The sequence below is a fragment of the Mandrillus leucophaeus genome, unplaced genomic scaffold (assembly GCF_000951045.1).
Source record: "Mandrillus leucophaeus isolate KB7577 unplaced genomic scaffold, Mleu.le_1.0 Scaffold1059, whole genome shotgun sequence".
In the NCBI taxonomy this organism is placed as follows: domain Eukaryota; kingdom Metazoa; phylum Chordata; class Mammalia; order Primates; family Cercopithecidae; genus Mandrillus; species Mandrillus leucophaeus.
The window spans coordinates 326,383-336,874 of record NW_012098754.1 but is presented as its reverse complement, the minus strand read 5'-3'; the positions used below and the strand labels follow the sequence as shown (position 1 = coordinate 336,874).

Below are 10,492 nucleotides of genomic sequence, written 5' to 3'. Positions count from 1 at the left end.
GAAACAGAGTCTCACTCTATTGCCCAGGCTGGAATGTAATGGCACAATCTCAACTCACTGCAACCTCCAGCTCCTGGGTTCAAGTAATTCTCCTGCTTCAGCCTCCCGAGTAGCTGGGATTACAGGTGCCTGCCGCCATGCTCGGCTAATTTTTGTAGTTTTAGTAGAGATGAGGTTCACCGTGTTGGCCAGGCTGGTCTTAAACTCCTGACCTCAAGTGATCCGCCTGCCTCGGCTTCCCAAAGTGCTGGACAGGTGTGAGCCACCATGCCCGACCAAGGATGGTTCTTCTTAGTAGACACTCCATTTTTTCCAAAGCTGATTCTCCAAGATAATAATTATTTTAACTGTGCATATAGTATATTTGATTTTCTGGTGTGATGATTCTATGATAATCATGTCGCACAATGCAGTTTCATGAGGTTATGAAATCTAAAACTCATGAGTTCTGCCATATGCAGCTGTTGATTACTGGGTGAGTTGTGAACTTTCCCCTACTTTTAAATTTTCATTCACTCATATAAAACCATTGATTAGTTCTTCCTACGATTTTGTCTTTGCCTATCCAATTTTTCATGCTTCTTAAAATATTTTTTTTTGGAGCCATTTTAGAGTCACAGCAAAATTGAAAGGAAGATACAGAGATCTCCATATCTCCCTGACCACTACACATGCACAACACATCATCTTATCAACTTTTTATTTTTTTTTTTACTTGTCAGGTTTTAAAAAAAAATTCTAATTTTTAGTTTTCCATTTTTTTTACTTCAATAGGTTTTTTGGGAACCAGTGCTGTTTGATTATATAGATACGTTCTTTAGTGGTGATTTCTGAGATTTTGGTGCACCTATCACCCAAGCAGTGTATAGTGTACCCAGTGTGAGAACTTTAATCCCTTGTCACCCCCTACCATTCCCTCTGAATCCCCAAAGTCTAATGTATCATTCTTACAACTCTGCGTCCTCATAGCTTAGTTCATACATGAGTGAGAACATACAATGTTTGGTTTTCCATTCCTGAGGTACTTCACTTAGAATAATAGTCTACAATTTCACCAAGGTTGCTGTGAAGCCATTATTTCATTCTTTTTTTTTTTTTAATGGCTGAGTAGTATTCCACAGTGTATATACCACATTCTCTTTATCCACTCATTGATCGATTGGCATTTGGGCTGGTTTCATATTTTTGCAATTGCTAATTGTGCTGCTATAAACATGTATGTGCAAGTATCTTTTTCATATCATGACTTCCTTTCCTCTGGTTAGATACCTAGTAGTGGGGTAGCTGGATCAAATGGTAGATCTACTTTTAGTACTTTAAGGAATCTCCACACTGTTTTCCATAGTGGTTGTACTAGTTTACATTCCCACCAACAGTGTAAAAGTGTAACTTTGTCACCACATCCATGCCAACATCTATTATGTTTTGATTTTTTGATTATGGTCATTGTTGCAGGAGCGAGGTGGTATCACATTGTGGTTTTGATTGGTATTTCCCTGATCATTAGTGATGTTGAATATTTTTCCATATGCTTGCTGGCAGTTTGCATATCTTCTTTTGAGAATTATTCATGTTCTTTGCCCACTTTTTGATGGGATTGTGTATTTTTTTCTTGCTGAGTTGTTTGAGTATTTTGTAGATTCTGGTATTAGTCCTTTGCTGGATGTATAGATTGTGAAGATTCTCTCCCACTCTGTGGGTTGTCTGTTAATCTGCTGATTATTTCTATTGCTGTGCAGAAGCTTTTTAGTTTAATTAAGTCCCATCTATTTATCTTTGTTTTTATTGCATTTGCTTTTGGTTTCTTGGTCATGAAGTCTTTACCTAAGTCAGTGTTTACATGGGTTTTTCTGATGTGATATTCTAGAATCTTTATGGTTTCAGGTCTTAGATTTAAGTCTTTGATCCATCTTGAGTTGATTTTTGTATAAGGTGAGAGATGAGGATCCAGTTTCATTTTCAACATGTGGCTAGCCAATTATCCTAGCACCATTTGTTGAATTGGCTGTCCTTTCTCACTTTATAGTTTTGTTTGATTTGTCAAAGATCAGTTGGCTGTATTTGGCTTTATTTCTGGGTTCTCTATCCTGTTTCATTGGTCTGTGAGCCTATTTTTATACCAGTACTGTGCTGTTTGGGTGACTATGGTCTTATAGTACAGTTTGAAGTGAGGCAGTGTGATGCCTCCAGATTTGTTCTTTTTGCTTAGTCTTGCTCTGGCTACATGGGCTCTTTTTTGGTTCCACGTGGGTTTTAGGAATTTTTTTTTCCTAGTTCAGTGAAGAATGATGGTGGTATTTTGATGGAAATTGCATTGAATGGCTAGATTGCTTTTGGCAGTATGGTCATTTTGACAATATTGATTCGACCCATCCATGAGCATGATGTGTTTCAATTTGCGTCGTCTACGATTTCCTTCAGCAGTGTTTTGTAGTTTTCCTTGTAGAGGTCTTCCACAGACTTGGTTAGGTATAATCCTAAGTATTTTTTTTTTTTTTTGCAGCTACCATAAAAGGGATTGAGTTCTTGATTTGATTCTCAGGTTGGTCGCTGTTGGTATATAGCAGAGCTATTGATTTGTGTATATTAATTTTGTTTGCTGAAACTTTGCTGAATTCATTTATCAGTGCCAGGAGCTTTTTGGATGAGTCTTTAGTGTTTTCATGTATACAATCATATAATCAGCAAACAGTGATAGTTTGACTTCCTCTTTACCAATTTGGATGCCCTTTATTTCTTTCTGTTGTCTGATTGCTCTGGGTAGAACGTCCAGTACTATGTTGAATAGAAGTGGTGAACGTGAGCATCCTTGCCTTGTTCCAGTTCTCAGGGTAAATGCTTTCAAGTTTTCCCCATTCATAATATTGGCTGTGGGTTTGTCATAGCTGGGTTTTATTACCTTGAAGTATTCCCTTCCATGCCAATTTTGTTGGTTTCAATCATAAAGAGATGCTGGATTTTGTCAAATGCTTTTTCTGTGTCTATTGAGATGATTATGTGATTTTTAATTCTGCTTATGTGGTATATCACATTTACTGACTTACATATTAAACCATCCCTGCATCCCTGGTATGAAACCCACTTGATCATGGTGGATTATCTTTCTGACATAAGGATTTTTGCATCTATGTTCATCAGGGATATTGGTCTGTAGTTTTCTATTTTTGTTATGTCGTTTCCTGGTTTTCATATTAGGGTGATACTGGCTTCATTGAATGATTTAGGGAGGATTCCCTCTTTCTCTATCTTTTGGTATAGTGGCAGTAGGATTGGTACCAATTCTTATTTGAATGTCTGATAGAATTCATCTGTCAATCCATGTGATCCTGGACTTTTTTTTGTTGGCAATTTTAAAATAATCATTTTAATCTCACTGCTCATTATTGGTCTGTTCAGAGATTCTATGTTTCTTGGTTTAATCTAGGAGCATTGTATATTTCCAGGAATTTATCCATCTCCTCTGGATTTTCTAGCTTATGCAAGTAAAGGTGTTCATCATAGCCTTGAATGGTATTTTGTATTTCTGTGGTATCAGTTGTAATATCTCCTGTTTTGTTTCTAACTGTGCTTATTTGGATCTTCTCTCTTATTTTCTTGTTTAATCATGCTAATGGTCTATCAATTTTACTTATATTTTCAAAGAACCAGCTTTTTGTTTCATTTATCTTTTGTATTTTTCTGTTTTTTGTTTCAATTTTATTTAGTTCTTCTTTTGTCTTTGTTAATTCTTTTCTTCTCCTGGCTGTGGGTTTGGATTTTTTTGTTTCTTCAGTTCTATGTGGTGTGACCTTAGCTTGTCTATTTGTGCTCTTTCAGACTTTTTAATCTAGTCATTTACTACTGTGAACTTTCTTCTTATCTCTTAGCTTTTTTTGTATCTCAGAGGTTTTGATAGGTTGTGTCACTATTATCATTTAGTTCAAAGAATTTTTAAATTTCCATCTTGATTTCATTGTTGACCCGATGATCATTGAGGAGCAGGTTTTTTGATTTCCATGTATTTGCATGGTTTTGAGGATTCCTTTTTGAATTGATCCCCAATTTTATTCCACTGTGGTCTGAGAGACTACTTGATATAATTTTGATTTTCTTAAATTTACTGAGACTTGTTTTGTGGCCTATCATATGGTCTGTCTTGGAGAATGTTCCATGTGCTGATGTATAGAATGTATGTTCTGCAGTTGTTGGGTAGAATGTTCTGTAAATATCTGTTAAGTCCATTTGTTCTAGGGTGTCGTTTAAGTCCATTGTTTCTATGTTGACTTTCTGTCTTGACCTATCTATTGCTGTCAGTGGAGTATTACAGTCTCCCACTATTATTGTGTTGTCATGTGTCTCATTCCTTAGGTCTAGTATTAATTGTTTTATAAACTTGGAAGCTCCAATGTTAGGTGTATATACATTTAGAATTATGATATTTTCCTGTTGGACTAGTCCTTTTATCATTAAATAATGTCCCTCTTTGTCTTTTTTAACTGCTGTTGCTTTAAAGTTTGTTTTGTCTGATATAAGAATATCTACTCCTGCTCGCTTTTGATATCCATTTGCATTGAATATCTTTTTCCATCTTTTTACCTTAAGTTTATGTGAGTCCTTATGTGTTAGACAGTCTCCTGAAGACAGCAGAAACTTGGTTGGTGAATTTTTATCTATTCTGCCATTCTGTATCTTTTAAGTGGAGCATTTAGGCCTTTTACATTCAATGTTAGTATTGAGAGATGAGGTACTATTCTATTCATCATGCTATTTGTTGCCTGAATACCTTGTTTTTTGTTCCTATTGTGTTAATGTTTTACAGGTCCCATGAGATTTGTGCTTTGAGGAGGTTCTATTTTGGTATATTTTGAAAATTTGTTTCAAGATTTAGAGCTCCTTTTAGCAGTTATTATAGGGCTGGCTTGGTAGTGGTGAATTCTCTCAGCGTTTATTTTTCTGGAAAAGACTGTATCTTTCCTTTGTTTATGAAGCTTGGTTTCACTGGATATGACATTCTTGGGGGATAATTGTTTTGTTTAAGGAGGCTAAAAATAGGACCCTGATTCCTTCTAGCTTGTAAAGTTTCTGCTAATAAATTTGCTGTTGCTCTGATAGGTTTTCCATTATAGGTCACCTGATGTTTTTGCCTCATAGCTCCTAAAATTCTTTCCTTAGTCTTGATTTTAGATAACATGATGACTATGTGCCTAGGTGATGATCTTTTTGCGATGAATTTCCCAGGTGTTCTTTGAATTTCTTCTATTTGGATGTCTAGGTCTCTAGGAATGCTGGAGAAGTTATCTTTGTTTATTTCCTCAAATACATTTTCCAAACTTTTAGATTTCTCTTCTTCCTCAGTAACACCAATTATTCTTAGGTTTAGTCATTTAACACAGTCCCAAACTTCTTGAAGGCTTTGTTCATTTTAAAAATTCTTTTCTATTTATCTTTGAAGAATTGAGTCAATTCAAAAGCCTTGTCTTTGAGCTCTGAAGTTCTTTCCTCTGCTTTTTGCTTCTATTGCTGAGATTTTCCAGTGCATTTTGCATTTTTCTAAGTGTGTCCTTGATTTCCAGAAGTTGTGATTGTTTTTTATCTATCCTGTGTATTTCACTGAAGAATTTCCCCTTCATATTCTGTATCATGTTTTTGAATACTTTAAGTTGGACTTCACCTTTCTCTGGTGCCTCCTTGATTATCTTAATAATTGACCTTCTGAATTCTTTTTCTGGCAATTCAGAGATTTCATCTTGGTTTGGATCCATTGCTGGTGAGCCTGTATGATCTTTCGGGGGTGTTAAAGAACCTTGTTTTGTCATATTACCAGAATTGTTTTTCTGGTTCCTTCTCATTTGGGTAGACTATGTTAGAGGGAAGATCTGGGATTAAAGGTTGCTATTCAAATTCTTTTGTCCCATGGGGTGCTCCCTTGATGTGGTGTTCTCTCCCTTTCCCTAGCAATAGGGTTTCCTGAGAGCTGATCTGTAGTTAATGTTTTTGCTCTTCTGGGTCCAGCCACCCAGCAGGGCTACTGGCATTCTGGCTGGTACTGGAGACTGTTTGCAAAGAGTCCTGTGATGTGATTCATCTTCAGGTCTTGCAGCCTTGACACCAGCACCTGCTCCGGTGGAGTCAGTTGGGGAGTGAAGTGGACTCTGTGAAGGTCCTTGGTTGTGTTTTTGTTTAGTGTGCTGTTTTGGGGTTGGTTGGCATCCAGCAAGGTTGTGGGGCTTTCAAGAGCACACAGCTTCAATCCTATAGGGAGGATGCAAACTTGCCCTAACGACACCTAGTTAAGTATTCAGGTTTCTCAGGCAGTGGCCAGGGCCATAGAGCTCCCAAGAAATTATGACCTTTGTCTTTGGCTACCAGGGTGGGTAGGGAAAGACCACCTGGTGGGGGCAGGGATAGCCGTTTCTGAGCTCAGCCTCTCTTTGGGTGGGGCTTGCTGTGGTGTTCTCTATGGTTCTCTATTGGTTCCCTGTCCAATAGAGTTATAGTCCCAAGGGGATTATGGCTGCCTCTGCTGGGTCATACAGGTCAGCAGGGAAATGGGGAAAAGCCAGCAGTAACAAGCCTCAACCTGCTCTGTAGTCCTAAAGGCTGGTCTCACTCCCACCATGCCCCCATCCAACAGCACTGAGTTTACTTCCAGGCAGCCAGTGACAGAAGCTGAGAACTTGTCCCAGACCACATGCCTCCCCATTGAAAAAGCAAGAAGACTCACAGTTTTTTAGCATCTCAGGGAGCTTTCAGTGGCGATCCAGTTCTTTCAAAGGGACTGCAGATTCTCTCAGCTTTACTGGTATGTTCCTGTGGTAGTTCTTGGAGCAAAAGTTCACATGCTGCTCTGTCTGTCTGAATAGGAGCTGCAAGCTAGTCCTGCCTCCTATCTGCCATCTTCAGGTTTTTTTTTTTTTTTTAGCAAGGTCTGATATGGTTTGGATTTGTGTCCCCATCCAAATCTCATATAAAATTGTAATCCCCAATTTTAAGGTGAGGCTTGGTAGGAGTTGATTAGATCATGGGGACAGATTTTCCCCCTGCTGTTCTTACGATAGTGAATAAGTTTTTAGGAGATGGTGCTTAAAAGTGTGTGGCACCTCGCACCTGTCTCTTCCTCCTCCGGCTATGTAAGATGTTCCTGTTTCCCCTTTGCCTTCTTGCCATCATTGTAAGTTTCCTGAAGTCTCCCCAGCCATTATTCCTGTACAACATGTGGAAATATGAGTAAATTAAATCTTTTTTCTTTATAAATTACCCAGTCTCAGGTAGTTCTTCATAGCAATGCAAGAAGAGACTAATACAAGGTCTCATTTTATTAGTCCTATATTAGTCCTAGGCTGGAGTGCAGTGGCATGATCCGAGCTCACTGCAGCCTGGATCTCTTAGGCTGAAGAGATTGTCCCACCTCAGCCACCCTAGTAGGTAGGACTACACGTGTGCACAAACACATCCAGCTAATTTTTAAAATTTTTTGGTAGAGACATGGTCTTGCTATGTTGCCTAGGATGGTCTAGAACTCCCGGCCTTAAACGACCCTACTCCCTTGGCCTCCCAAAGTGTTGGGATTGCAGGTGTGAGCTATCATGCCTGGCCTACTTGTTGGGTTTTAAAAATACAATTCTTAGCACTTATATTCAGTTATTTCTATATCTTTAATTGTACTCCATGATCACTGCTAACTCAACATTGTACTCCCTGCATTTAATACACACCACTCTATTTTCTGCTTTTATTAAATGTAGAAGAAAAATCTTTTGATTTTTGCATCTTTGAGAGTAATTTTGTCTTTCTACTAATTGGTTTTATTTTTTAATAATCAAATTTTGTCTTTCCGTTAATCAGTTTTATTTTTAAAAAATCAAAATGCATATTGAAATTTGATATTTTACCAGCTCTTGAGTTCTAAAAACTTGTTAATTCAACTGTCCTTTCGAAAATATTTTTTGAATATGTATTATTTACCAAACAGTGTGCCTAGGGCCAACTGAGAATCAATGATGAATCAAAATAGATGAAGTCCCTGCCCTCTTGGAGTTACAGTCTACGTAGGGCCATATTGAATAAATGATCACACACCCAAATGTAAAACTGGGGTTTTGACCAGAGGTTTATGGGAAGCTACATATTGATACAGATCTAACTTGAGGGATAGGACTCAGTGGGCAGGGGCTAGTCAGGGAAGTCTTCACTAAGGCAGAGAGAGTTACACTGAAGGCTGAGAGATGATTAGGAGTTCAGCAGGCAAAGGGAGAGGGAAGGCAGAGGCATCCTGTGTGCAGTCTGGAAAGAGGGGGATGTGGGGCTGAAGACAGTGCAGTTAGGCAGATGTGGCAGGTGATCCGTGTGTGGTGCACTTGATGCTAGAGTCATAGATGGAGCCAGATCTTGTAGTTGGCCGTGTTAAGGAGCTAGGATTAGTAAAAACCAAAAATGTCCTATGTGCAAGTGTAACACATGGAATGCTTTTAAGCAGGGTGAGTTTGGGAGTGTGTATGTGGCACCATTAGGTTTGTGTTTTGAAGAGATACAGCAGTATCAAGTTAGTTTTCATTTTAAACTGTACAAATTAGATCCTTCTTTTTTTAAAAACTTCCTTTGTTGAAAAGGCTTCCTTTTGCACTTAGAATAAATTCCAAACTTCTCACCATGGCTTGCAAGACTTTACCTGATATAGTCTCTATACTTCTGCAACCTCATCTTATGTCTCACCTCACTTTGTCCACTGCCTTCTAGCAGAATGAGCCTCAAACATTCAATCACATTCTCAATTCAGAGTTTTTGAGCTTTTGGTGGCCAGTGACTGAAAGCTCTTTTCACAGTTCTCCACATGGCTATCTCCTTCTTTTCAGATAGGTTTCAGCTTAACCAAGAAGCCTCCTTGGCCATTTCTTTAAAGAAACCACCCCTCCCTTAGTCACTCTCTCTCACATCATTTTAATTTTTATTATAATTATTATTACAATTATCACATGAAATTATCCTAATGTATTCATGATTGCTTTATAGTAGCACATGGAGACACTCGATAATTTGTCTTACTGAATAAACAGTTGAAATATGAAGGGCAGATTGGAAACAGGTTAATGTAGATGCAGCAAGAGCTTTTAGGAGACGCTGCTGGAGTCTCGGTCAGAAATGAGGATAGCTTAAACTAAGGGGATGGCATTGGATATAGGGATGTGTGTGGACCAAGAAATATTTAGAAGATAAAATCAACAGTCTTTGGTGATGGATTAGTATGGGAGTGACAAAGATGGGGCTGTTAAGATTTTAATATTTCTTGACACATTGGAATTTCTCTATCTTAAATGTTGGAATTTTTTCCTGGGTGCTTTGTTTTTGAATTTTTGTTCACTTTTTTTTGTTACTCATTTTGTTCCATATATTCTGTCTTCTTTGCAGATCCTATTATGTACGATCCAAATCTATTCTGTTCTTCATATCTACCATTTTCTCTCAGATTTTAAAATAAAATTTTATTGTTGATTTACTTTGCATTCTAGAATTATTTCTCAAGTTTGTACTCTGAAGCATTGGTTTGAATAGTTAGCAGTTCAAGTTTACATCTTACTGCTTCCAATGAATATTTTACTTACTTTGATTTTGATTTTCTTCCTACTCTGAGTTGCTCTTTAAATATAAAATAACTATTCTTGTTTATCTCATTGAGATCTAAAACTATATATTTAAAATTTTTCTTCTGATTTACACGAAAATCTTTTCTAGGAAAAGGAATTCATACTAAAGCTAACCATTTGTTTCCTTCTTTCAAAGGTTTTTCTTCTATGATATGTTCTCTTCTTTCAAAGATTTTTCTTCAGTCTAATCACCTTTGTATCTTATCTGACTGATCTTCAACTGTTCTAAAAATGAGTTTAAGGATTATTTGAATGGTGAGACATTCATTTCTAGACTTTATCTCCCAGACCAGTAGTCTATGCTGTGCAGGGAGATGCCAGATTATTGGTTGTCGGTATAAGCATCTACTCATATTTTCAAACAACCTAAAGAAATCTACCCAGGTTTGGGCTGAAAACCAGAGCTTCATATGTATGAGTGCAGTTGCTTTGCTGAAGAAAAGATAAAGGTTTGGAGGCTATTTCATTGCTTGCTTGAACCTGGAAAATGGGATTTTGAGGCTGGGTCACTGCACAAAGATGAAAGGAAAGAAAAACCTAGAAACACTCTGATGACTTTGTTTTATACCACTCACTGTGATTGCAGTGAGGATTGTCTTTTCTGATGGTTTCATGGGTACTTTACGGGGGAATTAAGGAAAGTTGGTTTTATATGCTTTCAATCAATTTACTATCATTCCTAACACAAAAGTGGCAAATAATTTAAATCGAGGATGAGAGGACAGATATTTCACTGATAGCATATTTTCACTACTAATTCCTTACCTTCAGATATATTTTGGAATATTATGACCTTTTTCCTAATGGTGGTTAAATCGCCTTTTACATTCCTCCTTTCTTATACAACATCAAAGATCAGACATGTCCTTCTA

The 10,492-nt window shown here is 37.5% G+C and overlaps 1 protein-coding gene across 1 annotated transcript in view; it reads right to left on the bottom strand.

Annotated features, from left to right (window-relative positions):
- The window catches only part of CNTN5 (contactin 5), a 321,942-nt gene that overhangs the window by 31,767 nt on the left and 279,683 nt on the right, over positions 1 to 10,492 (bottom strand). The gene's annotated exons all lie outside the window — the stretch shown is intronic.